Here is a 21,897-nt window from a genome sequence, read left to right on the forward strand (position 1 = left end):
AATGTTAAAACAGGACGTTTCAACACTGTCAGAATTTTTTCCCAGGCTTTTCTTGGAAATGAAATTCTGGCTAAATTGATGCTATTTTGCAAAGCATTTCCATTTTGACGGAACCGCATGCTCCAATGGAAAATGATTGTGTCAAAGTTTTTCAGATCAGCACTGATTGTATATTTCTTTTTAAATGAATTTAGTTTCCTGTGTTTATTCACGGAGTGGATACAGCCTGGGCAGCTGCAGTGCAATCTCCCACCACATTGCCTCCCCATATGCCATGCCTCAACCATGGCCTGGAGGGATCACCTCTAGCAGTAACGGGATCGTGTAGTTTCCTTAGAGAAAGTCCTGAGCCAAAGTACACACTCTTGAACTTCAGGCAAGTTTGGATCCGGACCATTACATCTGGGTTTCCATGCCTGGTCAGCCCGTGGCCTCTGCTCGCATTGCCAACAAGGGCTAATTCGTGCCAGTGAATAATTCTCGGACCAATACTTTTTGTAGTTACACATGCTAAATGTCCTGATTTCATTTAGGACCTCAGCCAATTGCTGCAAGGATCACGAAGGGGATTTTTTCCTCCTCTCTACACATCATTGTGCAATGAGCTGGCTGCATTATAGGTTTTTCTGATGCAGCAGTTAGTTGGTTCAGTTGGAAGCAGGACACTAGAAGTAAGGGAACAATGGTCTGATGCTGTGTGGCAAACGCTATACTCTTGTAGGAGTATAGCTATTTCAGACAAACAGCTGCATCCAGAGAACATTCCAATGTCACACTTAAGCACTCAAAAGCTGAGACCTGACAAAGTTAGAGTTGTGAATACAGCCTTGACTCTTCCCTTTTGTATGTACTAATTACAGTACAGCCCCAATCGTGACGATTCCTTGCTCACATGCGATTCCCATGCACACACAAAAATCTCTGGCTCTAGTTCGGTGGCGCTTTAAACTCGAGCTGCCTGGCCCGTCGGGGGTGTGGGCTGAAGCTCGAGTGCTGCTGATGTGTGAAGTAGTAATGCACTGGGGACTGAGCCGCTCTGGGCTGCTAATCCAATCACTCTGTGCTGTTTGAGTGTTTCGCCCTGTGGTCACTCTCATTTGAGCGAGGCTAACTCAAGAGGAGTTAACTCAAGTGCAGATGACTCGAGCTAACACTGCAGTGAAGACAAACCCATAGAAGAACAGTGGAAATTGTTCTGACATATTTGGGCCACATTATGCAGCTAAGGTAGGTTTGTAGTTAACTATCTCATCTCCCTTACAGCACCCTAAAAAGACTGTTTCATTGGTTGACAAAGAAATGTACAGCACAGTGGTGCTGACTATGTTATTAAAATACATACCTGGAACAGGATGGCTTGCCACTGACAGACTAGAGGCCTGGGGCCTGCCATCCCTAGCATACTTGAGCAGGGATTAGTTGTTTCCCCTACAGTGAGCGGCAGGAAGCTCTGGAGAAGGGATTCCCAGGCAGATCAGAGTGGACTTTAGAGGCTTCTTGGAGATATTAGGTGCCAACATAATAGGATAGGCCTTGGAGTGACCTAATAAGGGGCTATATGGATGGACTGGAGGAGACCGTATTTTGAACTGTTTTGTTAATAAAACCAGACCCCAAGGAGGGGTGATATTGCATGGAAAGCCTGTGTGTGGTGTTCATTTAAGAAGCCCCTTTAAGGGGGAAAACTGAGGCAGGAGCTGCTTGCTGGCCATGCAGGGGTGCATTGTATTGGCCAGTCCCATGGCAGTACGTTAGAGAGGAGTGGCTAGGTTTTCAAAAGCATGAATGACAGTTAAATGCCCAACTCCTACTGAAAGTCAGTGCTTAACTGCCATTCAGACCTTGAAAACCTATCCAGAGATAACTTATCAATCAAGTATCAGAGGGGTAGCCGTGTTAGTCTGGATCAGTAAAAAGCAGCAAAGAGTCCTGTGGCACCTTATAGACTAACAGATGTATTGGAGCATAAGCTTTCGTGGGTGAATACCCACTTCGTCAGATGCATGACACGCATGCATCCGACGAAGTGGGTATTCACCCACGAAAGCTCATGCTCCAATACATCTGTTAGTCTATATGGTGCCATGGGACTCTTTGTTGCTTTTTATCATATAAAAAAACTGAAGACCTCGCCCCTGCAAGCTGCTCAGTGCCAAGCAGACCACGGAGCCTGCACAGAGCCACACAGACTTCAAAGTATTTCAATAATAATTTTATTTGACTAACAATTGACTTCAAGGGGGCTCAATGCAGGGTTTCCCACATGGAGAAGCTTGCATGACTGGGACCTCAGTCAATAAAGACATTCTTCTCTGTTAAAAGAATGAAATTCTTGTAAGGCAGCATGGTGGAAAAGAGAGCCCAGTTAGGATCTGATTTTGCTGACATTTGTGATCTATTTGTTCTCTGTTGCCTGGCTCCTTCCCTCTGAAATTGTAACTTTATCACAAAAGTTCTTTTTCCACATTGCAAAAAGAAAAAGAAAAAAAAGACTGGCAAAGACTTCAGTTTATTTTGTTTCATGCTATGGGTTTATTTAAAATGTATTAGATTTCCTTTTCAGAAAAAGAAACGCAACAACTGATAACGAGTGCATATGGATCCTTTCAGTTTAATGTTTTGTTTACATCGAGCGGTAGTTTGCCTGCAAAGTGTGTGTTTTAAATTACTCTGCTTTATTTTAAGCCAAATATTAACCCAGATTTGTGTGAGACAGGAGGAACTTTTTCCGGACCATATGGTGAGGATCAAATTTCATGCCCACACTGGTGGTAAAGCTTTTGGCAAATATATCCTCCCTCCTCCCCCCATACCCTTCATTGTCTTTTAATTTAGCAATCTTTAATAATAGACACTGAATTTTCAGTAACTGACAACAGAATGAATGATCAGTGTTGTAAAAATGAGTAACTTTTGTCAAAGGAAAAACACAGATAAAGGTGAGATCATCACCCCCTCTCTAGCCCCTTCACATCATGTAAAAAGGTCAGATCAGCATCAAGGGGGTCTTGAAAGCCCTATATCTGGCTGGGGAAGGATTCCCCCAGCATAAGCACTGTGGGGATAGTTGTACGCCTGTCGTCTGAAGTCCCCCTCTTACAAGTCCTGGTGTAGGGGGTATTTTGAAGGTAGGGCTGGGGATGGGAGGGGCATCATGCAGTTCTGCAGAGATTCTGGGAAGGCTGCTGTCCTTTAACCCTGAGGGATGCCTAAAAACAGGGGCCTCTCCAGCCCCTGAAGTAACTCAGGATCAGGAGGGCACAACGATGGCTTACAACCACCTCAGCAGCCCCTCCCATTGGGCTGCAAGTTCTGCATAGAATCTCACAGAATGTTCCTTCATCACATATGTCTCTGCACCTTCTTGTGTTTGAATTGTTCTCCTTTTTAAATATTTGTCTGGGATAGGGGCTGATACTGCAAACACTTGTGCCTGTGAGTAAGCTTGCCCAGATGAGTGAAGTTATTTGCATCAATAAGTGTCTGAAGGATTGAGGTCCTACTTAACTTATAAATTCACTGAAGCAGGAACTGTCCTGAAATATCATTTATCTATACATTACCCTCTACATAATGTTAATTGTTACCACGGTCCCACTGTTGATGTTAATTAGGGTGACCAGGGTGTCCCTCATTTTACGGGGACAGTCCTGATATTTGGAGTTTTAGGGGGTTGAGGCTAGACTAAACTTAAATTGAATCTGAATGTTACTTGCTCGGTTCATCTCTAACTCCTTTTAGGCTAAGGTTTCTCAAACTGGGGTTGCCGCTTGTGCAGGGAAAGCCCCTGGCGGGCCGGCCGGTGTTTTTACCTGCCGCATCCGCAGGTCCGGCCGATCGCAGCTCCCACTGGCCGCGGTTCACTGCTCCGGGCCAATGGGAGCTGCTGGAAGCGGCGCGGGCCGAGGGACTTACTGGCCGCCACTTCCAGCAGCCCCCATTGGCCTGGAGCAGCAAACCGTGGCCAGTGGGAGTCGCGATCGGCCAGACCTGCGGACGGAGCAGGTAAACACTCTGGCCCGGCCTGCCAGGGGCTTTCCCTACACAAGCGGCGACCCCTGTTTGAGAAACCCTGTTTTAGTCACTGCTGGCTTGTACTGCCAATCCTGTAAAGCATAAACCTTCTCTGTGGAGAATGCCCATTAAAATCAATGGAGTTCCATACATGGAAGGCTTGCAGGATTGGGCCCTGTATGTGCCTGTGTATATAGCGACTAATTGGACCATAGTGTTTGATAAAATATAGAATCCTTTGGTATAATTCTGGTCCCTCAGCATTTCACCAGGGCCAGCTCTGGCTTTTTTGCTGCCCCAAGCAAAAAACCCAAAAAAACAAAAGTGGCAAAGCAGGAAAAAAAAACCCAAACCTGCAGGGCGGCCGGAGCCAGAGTGCAGGGGGACTCCCTGCACTGCAGAGGTGCCCTGGCTAGCAGGGGAGAGGGGGAGGGAATGGGGGGAGAGAGACAAGGAGGGTGGCCAGGGCTTCAGCGGGGCGCTCACCACACGGCCCCGACTGCCGTGCCACCTGCTGGGAGGGCTCTGTGCTGCTCCGGTCGGCAGGGAGGGCTTGCTGCTGTCCTGGTACCGGCTGGGGCAGACGGCGTGCGCAGCCCGCTCCCAGCAGGGTGCTCCCCTCCGCCGCGCCACCGCCCCCTACAGGGCGGCCGGAGTAGCAAAAAAAAAAAAAAAAGCAGCCATGCCGCCCTAGGATTGGGTGGAATGCCGCCCTGTAGAATCTGCCGCCCCAAGCATGAGCTTGCTTGGCTGGTGCCTGGAGCCGGCCCTGCATTTCACACATGGGGCCAAATTCTTCTCTCAATCACTTCAATGTAAATTCAGTTTAATGTCATTCACATCAGTAAAACAGTGATAGGAATCCCCGCATGAAAAATAACAGCAGATATGACATTGTACAGCAAAAGCTTGTCACAATAGAAACCCATAAGAGTGTGTGTTGTAATGATGAAGTCACCTAAAAGATAAGGAGCACAGAGGAATTTTGTGTTTTCTTGATTGCAAAATCAGGCACAGAAGAAAAATACTAACCTGAGGGTCAGCTTCATTTTTAATAAACTCTTAATAATACTGTACAACGTGCACAACACTTTAAATAACTTAGCCATGGGTTTGGATGTTGTGGAATGGAGAAACACATACATTAGGGACAGAATTTTTGAGGTACAAAAAGGCGGGGGAAATGACATAGGCTCTGAGACTGAGGAATATCACTTACTAGTCTCTCAACAGACTTATGGATAGTGAACAGCTCTGTGCTCACCATATTTGATTGCTGTGTTTTTGCCTCTTTTTGAAAAACAAAACTAGCTCCCTTGCCCATTGGCACCAGTCAGGTAATTATGGGTGAATTGGGAGTTTGCGATGCTATATAATAGTTCCTTGGCTGCAGTGATCACTTCATGCAGAAGGAGAGCTTCAGAAATATTCCAAAGAGAAATACTTCAGATGTTAGGATTAAAGTGACACCTATAATTCCTTCACATACATTTCCCCCCTGCTGTGTAGGGAAGCACAGACGTATTAGGGAAACTACTTTTGCCGCATAGGGCCAGATTTTCAAGTGCTCAAAATGCCCAGTGGGGGATTGATTTTCAAGAAAGTTCCGTTCCCATTTAGGCAATTAAATAAGGGCCAGATTATTCTCTACAGTGCTCAGCATCCAGTCACTCACGGACAGATTATCAGAAAGGCACAGGAACCAACATGCTCTTTTGAAAATCAGGCCATTGATTTTGGTGCCGAAATGGGAGCTGAGATCTTTTGAAAATTCAGCCCATAGTTTCTAACAGATGAGTCAGAAAGGACGAAATTTAAAGAGCTATAAACGGAGGCCAATGTACATTGGAGGGGAGAGCTGTTTAACAGTTCAGCAAGTGTAACCAGTCAATGGGCCATATAGCCCAAAAAGTAATAGCTCCACCCTATCACTAGCGGTTACGGTGAAAGGGTCCTTTCCCAAATATTTATGGCTATTTAGATGGAGGCTACTCCTGAACTGCCAGAGAATGTTTTAAATCCCAGGCTTGGTCCCACACTACTCAGCCCTGTCAGCTCATGGGTGGAGTCTAAGGGCATATGTAGGAGTTACTTCAGCTCTAAAACTGGGTTAATTCCCCTTGGGCACTGGCAGTATTGTGTAGTGAGTAGGGAGACTGATGAGGAGAGACTGCAGAATGCAGGAGCTGGGGCGCTCCTGTGTAAGGGAGGTTTGTTTCAGGTGCAGCACTGCTGTGTGGATATGACTTGAGATCCTGTACTCAGTATTTATTATTAAATGTCCATCTGACAAATTATCATGCCTCCTTTTGAAGTCACACATTCTAGAAGAAGGAGGTTGAAACCGTAGACATCTCTGTACAATTTTTTTTGTATATCACTCTCCAAAGCCTATTCAAGCAGAAATAGATTTGCATTACAAAGGATGAGATGTCTTTGTTCTTATACCTGAACTCCCTTCCTTTATAATGATGGTCAAATAAAAACACTGTCCCAAATTCAGTATTTGTTTGTTACAATAGGGAGGAATTTGCCCCATTGGGTATCACTTTACATTCTGTATCTATTCAGTTAAAAAGTCATTTAGTTGCAGAGACGAAACTGGCCAATAGTCATCTTGGACCTGATTCTCCTCTTACTAACAGAGCTATAAATCAAGAGTAGTTCATTCAGCTTAAGCTAATGGAGTTGCACTAGAGTCAAACTGGTGTGAAATAAGGATCAGGGTCGTATCCTGAAGGTTCTGCAGTTTGAACCAAACTCCAGTATTTTGCGCTAGTGCTTTCCCAGTGCTCAGAATTCAATTAATTGTAACAAGCCCCCTGCCTCCTAAAGAGAAATTTTCAATTGATCAGAAGCTTTCTAAACCTTCTAATGACCTCTCTGGAAATCTGAGTCCATCTAGATCAGGGATTTCTAACACTCATTTAGTTTTCCCAGATTTGAATTCTTTCTTTAAGAGCACAGCATACAGACAAGGCTACTCTGCTTTTTATCAGTTGGGGTTCCTATTCAAAAAAATTCTCTTTCCCCTTCCTCCTCCTATTACACATACCCAGAATTAAAAGGCCTCCCAGCAAGGGGAGCACAAAGGTATAAGCATCTGCACTGATGCCACCAATTGAGTTAGTAGTTAAAGCTCTCCTACCCAGAAAAGAGCTTCTGGTGACTATTATGGCCTGTGGACCTGGTTTAAATGACAGCAGCAGCTGACACACAAAGACTTCATTCATTTCCTGACAGGTCCTTCGTACTTGCAGTACATGCTGTGCCTTCAGCTTAGTGCAGTGTGGAACGTATAAATCACATGGAGGCCTTGTCTCCATCCATTCACCCCCACTAACAATCATACAACAGGGCAATCCTGAGCGGCCTGATTTGCCGTGTTTACACTGGAGTTGCTTTGAATATGGCTCTTGCATATGCTATGGCTGCGTTTCAGTGTCTGCCATGCCCTAGAAGTCTGCTTGGATCCTCTTCTGCATTGGCTTTTTCTGTATTGTTTTTTTCCTTCTACACTTATTCTTGGATGGCTATTGCTACAGCTGCTATCTCATAGAATTCTAACCTCCTCACTGACCTCCAGGTACTAACAATGACGCTGTATTATATAAAGATTGCCTATGTGAACACCTTCTCTGACAGACCCTCTCATTTCCTGTGCAGCTCAGATTCTGGTGTTGCATCTGTGCATCTCCATTTGCAGCACACAACTCACGCAGCTGATTAGAGGACCTCAGTTAGAGCAGGCAAACTCACTTTGTCAAACTTATTCTCATGTTGTGGGTTTGAAAGTTTGATTCAATGTAACTGGGCTTGATTCCTGCCTAGGAAAGGAAAAAAAGGCAAAGAGAGATTGACGCAGAGTAGTTCTTGTCCCAGCCAACCGTTCTACTCATTCATCATGACAGAAAGATGGCAATGAAGGGATCTCTTCTTTCCTCTGTGTGTGTGTTTGTAATTCACATCAATATCAGTCTGAGTGTTGCATGCCCACTGTGGGGCGAACAGGACTCTGTGTAGATGATACATCTTCCACTGAAAAACTCGGGGAGAGATTATCGTATTCCCTGTATGGGAGATAGACAGGAGCTATAGAATCTACTGCAAACTCAAAAGTCAGGCCTGGTTCACTAGCAAGTTTGCAAAACTCTTGATGAACTCAGGCTGGTTTAAGGTTTCTGATGGAAATAAGATGAAACTTGGAAGTTTTAGCTGTTTTGGATTTTGTGGGTTGTAGTGTAGAGGGAACAGTGGTGCTCACTGTGTGCTATGTTGCAGAAGCTGCCAGAAAGCAGTCAGAGCAGCAGTATGTAGGTAACTAGGGTATGCATATTTGTGTTTATTTGTTAAACATGGATATTTGGGACCCAGTTGTGCCTGTGTGGTTTCTTCATATTAATTTGTGTAAAGAACAGGTGACATAACAGGGGTTCCTCGAACATGAATCTCAAAGGGAAACTTGATCAGGTGCAAATACATGGAAAGCCAAACTAGGAAACCGGCTTGCAGGAATCCCTGTGAACGCCAGCTTCCACATCTGACAGAAGCCAGAGTCGAAGGGGGTGTCTGGTTTGTTCTGTTATTTAGTTAAAAAAAAATATGGTGAAAACGAGAGACAGTGCACCAGTGCAGTGAAGGCACAAGAGTCTGACAGACTAACCGGCCATTATAGCTGTTGTCAACCCTCTTTAGAAACATGTTTCTACATTTCAGTCTCTTAGGTTGGTCTGGTGTCTTTATTGGAAGGCAAGTCCTCGGACTGGTGTCTCGGAACCCATTATGATCATTTCTGTTCAGTCCTGTCTCGTAGTTATTAGAGCCACTGAGTGATAAATCCAGGCTTCCCCATCAGCTCCAAGCAACAGGCAGCAAGTTGTTGTGCTGCCCTCAAAACAGACTAGGATGGAAGCAAATTGTGTCTCATTGTGACAATCTGACTGTTGGTTCCCCTCCCCCTCCATCCCCTGCACACCGTTCCCTGTGCTTGGAGCAGGGTAATTCCCAGGTGCTCTGACTGGCCCATCATTCCCCACCCACTCCCACCCGGTGTGTGTAAAGGATAGCATAGCAGCCCCATGGAGGCTCCGTGCTGTACTGCACAGCCATCCATCCTATGAGTAGCCTGTGCAGGGGACAAGGGGGTGCCTTATATGCCTTCCCCCCCCCCAAATGGCTTCACGACTCTGGCCATGACGTGCCCCAAACATCTGAGAGCATGAGTGGGGGAAGGGGGATCGGGGTTTAGCTGAATTTACTTTCTGTTAAAAAGAAGTGTTCAGGCAGGATCAAATAATGGGCGCCCCTGTTATGAGTGCTGCTGATTTCAATCACCAGTCACTTCAGCTGCTCTTCTTCCTTTCAGAGCTATGAGTGTTTCTAGTACTTCTGGGAGCCCCCTCCAATGTAAGAGCAGGTGGATGAAAAGTGTGGAAATTCTGCCCTCCCAGACACATCAAAGACCCAGCACCTTAGGAGTTAAATCAGATCCCCCCCTCAGGACAGAGTTCAGGATTTTCTGTAATAAAGACTTCCCCACCATCACACCCACAGTGGTCTTTCCGATAGCTAGTGCCTGCCTTGTTTCTGGTCTACCTAATTACAGATATGCTGCTTAGTGGCCCAGGTCACACGGGCCCTGCTGCATTGCACAGTCACACAATTCATGTGCAAATGTCAGGTTTCAGAAGATCAGGGCTGCCGCGGGGGTGTGGAGGAAGAGAGAAAAGAGGAAAGAAAAGGGGAGGGAATAAAAAACAAGCAAGCAGCCAGAATGTTACAATACAGTGGATATGGGACAATAGCAGCCGCATATGGAATAGGTCAATAGCACACCATATGTTAGCCCTGCTCAGCTCTGTGTCTTAAGCCCCATTTTTCATATTGTAATTAGTACCGATTGCTAATCCACTTCACAGAGAAATGGTTTGTGCTCTGCCACTTAATGCATTTTTATTTTTAGGTTTAGGGTGGGTTTTTTTATAAGATGAGGGCTGCATTCACTAGGAATGGTTAGCTTTCTGACAGCTCCCCAAATGAATACACAAACAGTCCGGGAAAGGCATGAAATTCATCTTGTCTTGTAAAAGGCTAAATCCATGAAGCTTGGTTTAGGGCATTCATTCTACAAAGCAACAGGGACGCTGGGAATGAGAATACAAAGTGCTTTGTTTGTTTCCTTTGTCTGATTTAAATGGTGAAAGGTTCTTGCTCCACATAATATTTCATCTGTCTGCAAAATTGAGGGTATTGATGGACCATGAAATCTCCCAGTGATCAAAACATGAGTTCTCCCACTCAGCAACTCCTTATTCTCCCAACACACATTCTAGCTTTCTCATATAAACCTGCAAAATAAACAAGGGTCACTTGTATAGTTTGATAAGTTCATGCTTAATTCTGCATGGCATGAAATATTTCACAGCAGAGATAGTTTTTCTGCTTTCTAATTATAAATAGCTGGTGATATTAAATTGTACTCATCCTGATAGCATGTCTATCTGTACAGAAGATTTTATGGGGCCCTATATCAAATTGTCCTGTAATGACTCAAGAGCATGAGTACCAACTTCAGGGCAGACTGTTAAGAAGCAGGGCACAAACCCCAAGTTGGATGAGAGTTTTATACTTAGTTTTCACCAACTATTTATTAAGTGTATAACAGCCTAATCACAGAGTCACAGGCAGTCCCTTTGGGTACTCCATTCTATCTTGTCCCCCAGGTAATCTTGCCTTTCTGACAGATGGACCCTTACACCAAAAATCACTTATTGCAGGTCAATTGCATTATACAATCTTACACCAAAGACAATGCTTATAGCCAATCTTGTAATAAACTATCTAATTATTTATTAACTAAGAAAAATAAATGAGAGTTATTTACAAAGTTAAAGCAGATAAACATATATACACATAAATGAGTTCTAATTTTAAATTTCAAAAAGTAATAGAAGCTTCTATAATAAGCAAGCTCTGTATGTCCTTTAGGGCTAACCCAGACTAAGTACTGGGGATCTTTTGCTTATGCTTAGTAATCCTGGCCCCTCAGAGTCCTAGCAGCATGAAGATAGTTTCTCCTTGTCAGGGACTTTTATTCCCTTTCCCGCTTTGCTGAGCTCCCAGCTCAGCTGATGGGAGGAATTCACTTGCAGGTCTCCTCTTCATGTGGGGGGAGGAGGAAAAAGGGGGTAAGAAGGGGGAAGCAATCAGCAAAATCTTTTGCCCTCTTTGATGTTCCACAATAGTTCATCTGGTTTTGATAGTCCTTCTCTGTGGGGCAGGACATCTTTCGTTGTAGCCCAGGATTTCACACTAACTAATGTTTTTCCTGTCAGGTGATTTGCACAGCTACAGAGGGTTATCATGCAAATGCTCAGATGTTATCTTACAATATGGGATATAGATGGTATAAGTGAGATAAATGCATGCAGCAATTTACAAGCATTCAATAAAGTCTAAACACTAAGCACATTTTTATAACTGTAATACCTATTTTAACAATAACAACACACAGGAGAACCAGACTGGTTCCAGCTATGTATTTGTCAGTGTTTACTTGAGGTACGGAGGTATGGAGACCTTGACATAAGCTGGCACCCTATGTGAAGGAACCTATTCAGTGCCACAGCCAGATCCCAATCCTACTATCGCAGGACCCCTGAACATCCACATACCCACATCTCTCCAATCCAGCTGCTGAGTTAGTGTAGTTTGTGAGGCTGTCTGAGCCTTATCCACTGCAATTGCACCAAGCAAAGCAGGGAAGGGAGCTGATCTGCAGAACAAGATCTCTGGTTTGGCAGCAGTTCCAGGATCTGAGAGATTCAGGAGGTGGGGTAGGGTGACAACATGGTGGAGAGGCTAAGTATATGGGTTAAGTGCCTATATACAGACAAAGAGCTGTTGACTGTTTGGTGATGGGATGGGGTCCTTGGATGCACAAGACTCTCTGCGCCTGCACCAGTAGCACATGCCGAAGGCTGTCACCCAGTCTCACAGCATAGATACCTGCCAAACCCCAGCACTGTGTAACTGGTGCAGTAGGACTAAATTTGCTGTTATGACACCACACTTGACATTGGTGGTTCTATTCCATTTTTCTCTTTTATTGCTAGCCAGCACTGCAAGTCCACTGTCTGGCTCCTGCTCAGGTGGAAGCAGGATCAGTCACTTTCCTATCTGATTGAGAGGTCTCATCTCTTCTTTCCACTATGTCCAAGAGTTCTGCATAACCTTTCTTTCTGTTCCCTTCAAGACCTTTTTACTTTAGCACCTGTAACACTCTTCTCCGACTCCCACAGCACCTGCTCTTCCCGTTAGGGGCGGCTCCAGGCACCAGCGCAGCAAGCGCATGCCTGGGGTGGCAAGCCACGGGGGGGCAGCCTGCCGGTCGCTGTGAGGGCGGCAGGCAGGCGGCTTTCGGCAGCGTGCCTGTGGGAGGTCCACTGGTCCTGTGGCTTTGGCAGCAATTCGGCAGCGGGGACGCCGATGGCACGGCACCGGCGGACCTCCTGCAGGCATGCTGCCGAATCCATGTGACTAGTGGACCACCCACAGGCGCACCGCTGAAAACCTCCTACCTGCCGTGCTTGGGGCGGCAAAATACATTGAGCTGCCTCTGCTTCCTGTAAGCTCTCTGATTTACCCTCTTTCATTTCTGTAGCTGGTCCAATGTTCCTTCCAGCTTTTCTAGTGTTCAGAATAGCTTTGAGTTAAACTTCTGTACTGCTTTAGGGTTTCCCACCTCGCTGTACCCCAGAGTGAAACGTGTATCTCTTGAGAGAGTGGGGAAAGTCCCACTGTAAGAAATCCCCAACTATTTGTAGGCTTGGGGCCAGCCAACAGGAGGTCTGCTGAGCCTCCTCATGCCTTGCTGGAAGGTAAGACAGGGAGAGAGAGAGAGTTAATTTAATCAAACTGTACCAAACCTTTGAGGAATGATTCGGGAACAGGTTTGAGGTTATTGGTTCATTCCATATATCCCCACTGAAGCTGGTTCTGCTGGAGGGTCTAAAGAATACTCTGTCAGGCTGGAACATTCCTTGGAGAAATATAATGAAAGGGAAGAAAAATTGGCAGCTCTTCATACATGTGGAATTCTAATTCAGACCATCATCCATTCTAAGTCAGAATTCCACCAATGGATAATTAGTGGGTGATGGCTTAGAATTTGATGAGCTGCCACTTAGAATTACAGTCCGTCTGCTTCTGGGACAGTTGTGCAATGATTTTCAAAAATACACGTGCATTTGTGTCTCTTAAAATAGAAAATATAAAACATGTTTTATTTTAGTCAGTCTGGCCTGAACCATAACCCAGGATCCAAATGTCAGAACTTTGAAAAAGGCAGAATCAAACCACCCAAATCAGCATGGATGCTCCTGAACTTGGCAGTTTACAATTTGCATCCAAGTATAGAAGTTGCTAAAAATGTGAGGTGTACAGATTTGGCCCAGGACAGAGACACATTTGAGTTGCAAGCTCAAGTCTGTGGTTTAGATCTCAGGTTTCATTTTGGCCCAGCTCTCCATATTTTTTTAATCTTATGAGGTTTGATTAAATGACTAGATACAATTTTTAAGATATTATCATTGGTTAACGGATAGAATAGAAAAAGCAAGGAAGCTGGTAACTGATCTTTAAGGCTGCATACGTGCCTCCATCTCCTCACCGTATGTTTGCCATTATGTGTAACGGTAGGAGCCCCAGTCGTGCACCAGGACCCCATTTTGCTAGGCACCATACACATACCCAGAACACAAAGACAGTCCCCGCCCCAAAGAGCTTACATTCTAGGTATACAATGAGAGACAACACTGAGACAGTTAGGAGTAGGGTAATAAGCAGTTACAGTGCCCCAGTTTCTTAGCCATATATATAATGTACTCAGATTTCTAAAACATGTTTTAGACACACCAGTTATTACTTGCTATCTTCAGAACAGTGACTGATGCTGGTGTTTCCCTCAAAGAGAGTGGCCACTGGACTGATATTTTCCAGCAGGTGTTTTGGTCTTATGATACGAGTTAAGACACAGCTCAGTAGCAGAATGCTAGAGCAAGTGGACATTATTCACATTGGTTGCTAAGTTCTACAGTTCATTAGTGAAGTCCTGGCCCCACTGAGGTCAATGAGGTTTTTGCCGGTGACTTCAGTGGAGCCAGGATTTCACCTCATAGGCCCACAGAGTTCATACACATTGCATTGATTCATCTGTCTGGATCAGAACACTGCAGTAGCGAAGATATAGTTAGAGTTAAGTGATTTTAGTTTCAGTCACTTAGAATTTTCTCCAGCAAATTACCTTCTGAGGTATACATTTCATGTGGTTGGTCTCAGTCCAGAAACAAAGTTTGATAAAATCATTGTCATTTTCTAAATTATCTAAACACATAAGCATTTGTGCCTGTGTGCTTTGATGGTGGGGGTCCATTACAAATGCCACCGAGAAAGGAGAGCTTATCACCTGTAATGAAAGAACCTCTTACAGTTTATAAGCCTGGTGGGTGGGTGGAATAGTCAGTGTTGCTGTAAGAACATTTACTATCAGTTTCCTAAGCTCACGTTTTTAAAATCTCAACCTTATCTAGCCATTAATATAGGTTCTTAAAGTAGTCGGGACTGTATCATAGCTACCCGGTGCTTATCTTGTGTATATGGGAGCCGTCATAAAGGACTAAGAGAGAACGTTGTATGCAGCAGTTATAATTCTGGCCTTTTAAACATTTAATTGAAACCTTATGTGATTGTTCATTCTGATCCCTTTATTTTTAAATGAAGGCCAGATGGATAAGTGAATAAAGAGTAAGAAGAGTTAAGTAAGGCCAGTAAGACTTACTAGGTCTAGGTGAGGTTTTCCACAACAGACCACTTCTGGTTTGCTTCTGTCTTGAGCGGTATAAACACTTTGTTTACCTATAGGGCCCTATATCTGAGGATGTCAGTATTTTATAAACATCAATTAATTAATTTGACATCCTGGTGAGGTTGGTAACTAACTTTCTTAGAGAAAGAAATTGAGTCACAGTGAGCGTGACTTGCACTTCTAAACCCATCTTTTTGTCCACCCACTAAGCCGTGCTTCCCCTCCTGCTATCTGCTTATATCACCCCCACCTGTGAATCCTTCTTCTGGCTTCTCCTCCTCCACCACATCCAGGCCAAGCTTCTTGTCACTATTTTCAAACCCCTGTGTAACTCTGCCGCCTCCTTTCTTTTCATCCTCATCTCCTTGTGCATGACCCCCGTCTTCTTCACTCCATGCACTACGCCAGCCACATCTGCCTATCAGTATCACTGTGCCTCCTTCCGCTCTGGCCCCTTCGCATGGAATGCCCTCCCTGAGCTCATCTGCAAAGCACATCCTCTTTCTGCCTTCAAATCCTACCGAAAGGGCATGCTTCTGTCATCACGGTTGTGGTGAAATGATCTAAATGACTAGTGAGAGGAGCAACTGGGAACAATTTCTTTATCCTATTGTAAAACTGCAGCAGCAGCGCAACCTTTGTTAACTTAACCCTATAAACCATGACATGGCCAATCACCACTTGTCCCCTCTGCTAATCAGCTGTATCCCTTACTGCTGCCCCCAGCCTGTCCTTAGACTGGGATCCGCTGGGGGCAGGAACCATCCTTTCATTTCTGTTTGAGAAGCACATTGTGGGTGCTACCAGAAACAAACAAGGACATTAATGTTGGACTCCTGCTCACTGACCTACTCTGGGGGAAAAGCAACAGCCATCCCACATGCCAGCAAGTCAATGTTGTCCTCTTACACTTACAAGCGAAGTCCAAAGCCCTGCTTCCCTGGCTGAGCTCTGGAAACTTCTGCAGATGTTCACGGGCCAGACATAGCCCTCAGCCTGCCAAAGCCTTAATGTGGGACACACAAACAATCACCCCTCCAGGAACCTTAATGCTGTGGGATTCATTCCTTTAGTGGAAATAGCTGTTTTTATAACCTCTGCTTCATGGTGCTTCGTTTTGAGGTAAATATTTTTCAGTAATAAAAGTGAGGAGACGCCCAAGGGATCTGGACTAGAATGAGTGGGGCCCTTTGAAATGAGGGACATTTGAGAGGTGTGGATTAGGCTAGGGAGGGGGGAATGATGGGGGAGCACATGGGGGCAGGAGAATTGCATCAGAGTAGCACAAAGAATTATACAGAACCAGGCAGGTGGCAGCCACTCAGGGAACTTCCCCAACCCCCTCCCCCTGGAGAACAGGGGCCCTGTGTTACAGGATGCTGTGCGCTCCTGTTAATCCTACCTCTGCCTTTCACATCATGAAACTGTACACGATTTCAGTACAATTTGGCACAGCTGGAATCAGCGTGAGGAAGGCTGCACTGCAGCTGGTGGCACTGTCGGGGCCAGAAGGAGGGGTGCGGGGAGCTGAGTGGGGAGGGGAGTCTTTCAGCACTGTTTGTCTATTTTACGCTTTCCAAGCCTAAGATATCCCCCTCTGCCTTTAAACAAATACAAATGAGCCATCAAAGGCAGGGATCTATTCCTCTTTAATAAGTAAATAGGAAGGGGAAAATGGGCTCCACAAATGGCTTAGAGCTGTTTTCAAGGAACATGGTGTTTATATTGGGTCAACTCATAATGTCCTCACAAAGACAGAACTGTTGCCTTCAGTGGAAAGAGTTGTCTGAGTGAGGCATTTCTCTGGGACTGAGCCCCATAATGTTTGTGAGGCTGGTACTCCCGATAGAAAGTCTCTCAGCCCCCCAGTGAGGCAGGGAAGGGTGGTTCTCTTCAGGTTTCAGGTACCACAGAGAAGGTAGGGAAGTATGCTGCGGCGACAGGGACAGAAGTCTGATCTCCTGACTGGCAGGATTGTGCCCTAATCACAAGGCCATCTTTCCGCCCCTTCAGCAGCTCCCTGTCTCAGGTTATGCTGAATGCACAAAGGAGTTTGACATTAGAGGGCTATTGCTGAAATGTCGGAGATCAGGTGTGAGTAAAATGGGAGATGTTTGAGTTCTAATGACAACACTCAGCCGAACCAAACCTCCTCGCCATGCCTCAGGGATGGGTTCCTGCAGCACCAGGCTATTCTACATCAGCGGTGCTAGGCAATAATAGTAGTGTTGTGATGTTATGTTGCATTTGTCTGCCAGAGTTGGTACTCACAAAAGCTGGTGCTTGGTTTCACAGGATGCAGCACAGTCAGTCCTGGTGAGCTGATTCTGGAGGGTGAGTCTCCGCCTGCATAATTTACCCAGCCCATGTGATGTACAACGCTTAGAGCCCATCAAGCCTCATATGACTGAGGGGAGTTGGAACAATGTGCATCAGCATGGTAAGGAGGCCCTTTCAAAGTCAGTGTTAACATCATAATCCTATAGCAAATATAGCTAATAACCATACTGAAGGAAAACATCTAACACAGAAGGAAGGTGGAGGGGTGACAGCTACTGCAGCTATACCTCACCCAATATTGTTAGCAGCTCCTTCGGAGGGATACACACCCCATCATTGCCACGGTGTCTCACTGTTGTCTTAAAGGTCCCTTTCAGCTGTGGTGGGCATTAGCTGAAGATGCCATTTCCAGACAGGACCACTCCAGCTGGCTGTTCCAATAGGCCACCTGGCTGCGGGAGGCGACACTCTTAACACAATGGCTTCTTTAATGTGTCCGGGGGTGACGTTAAGACACAGTGACATAACAGTTGGAAGCAGTGCCTGGAAGACACAGAAGCAGAGCTGTGTTTTGCTGGAGCTGTGGAGTGTGGCTGTTATGTGTGTGTGTGTGCTTTACTGCTGCTTTGCTCTTTAATCTGTCTTTGTTCAAAGTAATAACATGACTCCATACTAACTGTAAATAAGACTAGACTAGGGAAAGATTTCTTGAACCTTGTCCATTTGTTTCACTCTGAATGAGGAGTTAACCCACTCCAGAAATCCAAACTCTGTAGTCCCAGCAGTTCTCTTAGAATATACATAAAACTGGGGGAATACTTAGTGTGAACCATATGCTATTTCCTAGGCAACCTGCTACTAAGCTCTGTCAAAGGTTTACCGTGAAATCCCCAAAACACCTGCCTGATTTCAGGTTTCATATCAAACTTTAAACTCAACTCACCTCACTTATCATGTGAATGAACCTGGGCCCAATTTTGAGCAAAACTGGGGAGAATTGTGATTTCAAGTGGAACACACGTGAAACTTGCCCTATTGCCTGTTTACAGCACAACACTGGGTTTCATCTGAATTTTGCTGGAAGTTTTTTGGTTTAGTTTGAATATAAAATTCCAAGTGGAAAATCAGAAGGTCGTAAGACTCAGAACCCATGTGACCCAGAACTCAAACAAAAGAAAACGCCTTTTTGAAGCCCTGTGAACTGAAGTGACCAAGTTCTGCCCAGCTATACCAGGGGCGGTTCCAGGCCCCAGCACGCCAAGCGCATGCTTGGGGTGGCATGCCGCAGGGGGCGCTCTGCCGGTCGCCGGGAGGGCGGCAGGCAGGGTGCCTTTGGCGGCGTGCCTGCGGAGGGTCCGCTGGTCCCGCGGCTTTGGTGGACCTCCCGCAGGTGTCTCTGCGGAGGGTCCGCTGGTCCCGCGGCTTCCGGAGCCGCGGGACCGGCGAGCGGCAGAGCGCCCCCCGCGGCATGACGCCGTGCTTGGGGCGGCAAAATGTCTAGAGCCGCCCCTGAGCTATACATACCCAAATATGGGGCAGAGGGGGTATCATGATGTGAAGCTCAATTAGTAGTGTTGTCCCTAGCATTAATCTACTAGGGAAGACATGGACCATTCGCAGATACTAACACTCATTGACATTTCTCAGACAAAATGTTTTTCATCAAAAGAATGTCCTTTTTAAAAAATGAAGCATTTCTCAAAAAACCCTCCTTTTTTGAAATATTCAATATTTTGTGAAAGATTTATACATTTTTTAAAATCAGAATGTTTACCAAAACTACTGTTCAGCTGGCTATTGAAACTTTCTGTTTACAAAACACCTGATTTTCTGTAAACAATTTTTTTATAATGATTTAAATGTTAACCTTTTAACTTTTGTTTAAATGGGTTTTGAACCCTGCACATTGGAAACTTCACAATGTTGTTGGGTTTTTTTGAGGGAGTGAAATTCTTCAAAAATATTGACCAGCAATTATTTGATTTAGATTCTTTACCTAATGAGATACTGTATGAAATTGCTCACAACTGGATTAATCTAAGGGGTTGTAATAGCTAGGAAATCAGCATCTCCATTTCCCCCCCTCATGCTACCAGCCAGGGCCAGCTCCAGACCCCAGCGCGACAAGCACGCGCGTGGGGCGGCAGTTGTCGTCAGGGGTGGCAGATTGGGCCGGCGGATCTGCCGCAGGCATGACTGTGGACAGTTCGCTGGTCGCACGGCTCGGCTGGACCTCCCGCAGGCATGACTGCGGCAGCTCAACCGGAGCCGCCGGACCAGCCAACCGTCCGCAGCTGGGGGAGGTCCAGCCGAGCCGCGCGACTAGCGGACCCTCACCAGTCAAGCCAGCGGGAGGTCCGCTGCTCCCGGGGCTCCAGGGCGTCTCCCGCGCATGACTGCTTGGGGCGGCCGAATATGTAGAGCCGGCCCTGCTACCAGCTGTATCGTGCTTTTGTGTAATCTTGGCAGAGAGCCAGCAAGTTGTCAGTTAAGCACATTAGATCATTATCCAGCATCATAACCATATCACGGAGCCATGCAATGCTTTTAAAGTGATAAAATGCTGGCTCCCTGGGGATTTTCAGTGCAATGTTTGTAGTGGCACTTGTTAAAATTAAAGGTCTATCAATAATTCCCACCAAAAACTTCATTTTGGAGGGAAATACGTTACAATTTAGCAATTAAAACTCACTCTGGGTTGAAAGTCGGGGTGCAGAGGGGAAAGGTCTGAATGTTTATAATTATTGATCTTTTTCATTTTTTAAATTGAAATACATTGATTTGGCCATTTTTAAGAAAGAGAAGGGCAAAACAACTAACCTTTGAAGTTTTCTAGAGTTTATTAAGAGTTTTTAAAAGGTTATTTTTTTGCAATACATTTGTCCATAATGTGGATTATTTGCTTTCTTTATTTAAAAAAAATCACAAATGACCAACACAGTGAAACTTAAGCATCTTTTACCCATGTAGAAGCAAAATGTACAATGCTTTTTTAACTAAGCAGTTGTTGTTAAAATTAAAAAGTAATATGCTAAAAAATTCCCTTATCTGTGTTACTATTAACACCTTATTGTGTATTATTCTGAGACCTAGTTGTGCAAATACATGCTTAACTTAAGCACATGAGAAGTGTTTATAGGGTTTGTATTGTGCACAGGTAACAACTTCTAGAACCATAGAAATGTAGGACTGGAAGGGACCTCAATAGGTCATCTAATCCAGTCCCCTGCACTTAAGCAGGGCCAGTGCAACCATTTAGGCGACCTAGGTGGTTGCCTAGGGCACTAGGATTTGGAGGGCGGCATTTTCTTCGGCAGTGACCGCAGCGGCCGGATCTTCGGCCACCCCGGTCGCCGCCAGCATTTAGGTGGAGGGAGCTAGGGCAAGGGAGCGCGGGAAGGGCCGCCTGCAGCAAGTAAGGGGAAAGGGGGGCGGCATGCAGGGGAACTCCCCGTCCCAGCTCGCCCCTGTTCCTCCTCTTCCCGAGCACGCCGTGGCTGCTTCACTTCTCCCGCCTTCCAGGCTTGCGGCACCTAAGCTGATTGGTGCCGCAAGCCTGGGAGGCGTGAGAAGTGAAGCAGCGACAGCGTGCTCGGGGAGGATGCGGAGCAGAGATTGAGCTGCTTCACTGCTCCTGCCTCCCAGGCGTGCGGCACCAATCAGCTTAGGCGCCGCAAGCCTGCAAGGTGGGAGAAGTGAAGCAGCGATGGCATGCTCGGGGTGGAGGCGGAGCAGGGGTTAGCTGGGGCAGGGGGGTGCCTCAGGGCAGATGGTGGGGGGTGGGGAGCTGCTGCAGGGGGAGCGCCTCAGGGCGGAGCTGCCGCAGGGGGGGCACCTCAGAGGGGAGAGGGGGAGCTACCACAGGGCGGGGAGGCGCCTCAGGGTGGGGGCTCGGGGATGGGGGAGGGCGCAAGGTGGAAGTTTCGCCTAGGGCAAACTTGCACCAGCCCTGCACTTAAGGCACAACTAAGTAATACTTAAACCATTCCTGTCAGGTCTTTGTCTAACCAGTTCTTAAAAATCTGTCAGTTTATATTATAAATATGAACTTTGTCACTTACTCTGCTCACTTTCTGCACTTGCTGATCTTGGATAGTGATAATACTCTATCTCATATCACTGTAATTGCTTGTCAGTTTCACTTTATGGTTCTTATGTACTAGATTAATAGATTCTAACATAAGAACAGAAGCATGGCCATACTGGGTCAGACCAAAGGTCCATCTAGCCCAGTATCTGTCTTACAATAGTGGCCAATGCCAGATGCCCTAGAGGGAAAGAACAGAATAGGTGATCATCAAGTGATCCATCCCCTGTTGCCCTTTCCCAGCATCTGGCAAACAGAGGCTAGGGACACCATCCCTGCCCATCCTGGGTAATAGCCATTGATGGACCTATCCTCCATGAATTTATCTAGTTCTTTTTTGAACCCTGTTACAGTCCCGGCCTTCACAACATCCTCTGGCAAGGAGTTCCACAGGTTGATTGTGCGTTGTGTGAAAAAATACTCCCTTTTGTTTGTTTTAAACCTGCTGCCTATTAATTTCATTTGGTGGCCCCTAGTTCTTGTGTTATGATAAACTTCCTTATTTACTTTCTCCACACCAGTCATGATTTTATAGACCTCTATCATATCCCTTACAACACACACAGGTCATAGACCCCTCTTGATCCTGTTTTGAACTAGAGCTATATTTTAGAAAAACATTCTAAATTGATTAAAAGCTTCCACATCCTCT

At 45.8% G+C, this 21,897-nt stretch overlaps 1 long non-coding RNA gene across 2 annotated transcripts in view; it reads left to right on the forward strand.

Moving 5' to 3' along the window:
• LOC120402094 overlaps window positions 1-21,897 on the forward strand; it is a 120,399-nt gene that overhangs the window by 10,550 nt on the left and 87,952 nt on the right. For both annotated transcript variants that reach the window (XR_005596973.1, XR_005596974.1), the window contains exon 2: window positions 17,174-17,318. This is a non-coding gene — a long non-coding RNA (uncharacterized LOC120402094). The remainder of the gene's footprint in view (window positions 1-17,173; window positions 17,319-21,897) is intronic.

This window comes from Mauremys reevesii, linkage group 3 (assembly GCF_016161935.1).
Source record: "Mauremys reevesii isolate NIE-2019 linkage group 3, ASM1616193v1, whole genome shotgun sequence".
NCBI classification, from domain to species: Eukaryota; Metazoa; Chordata; order Testudines; family Geoemydidae; genus Mauremys; species Mauremys reevesii.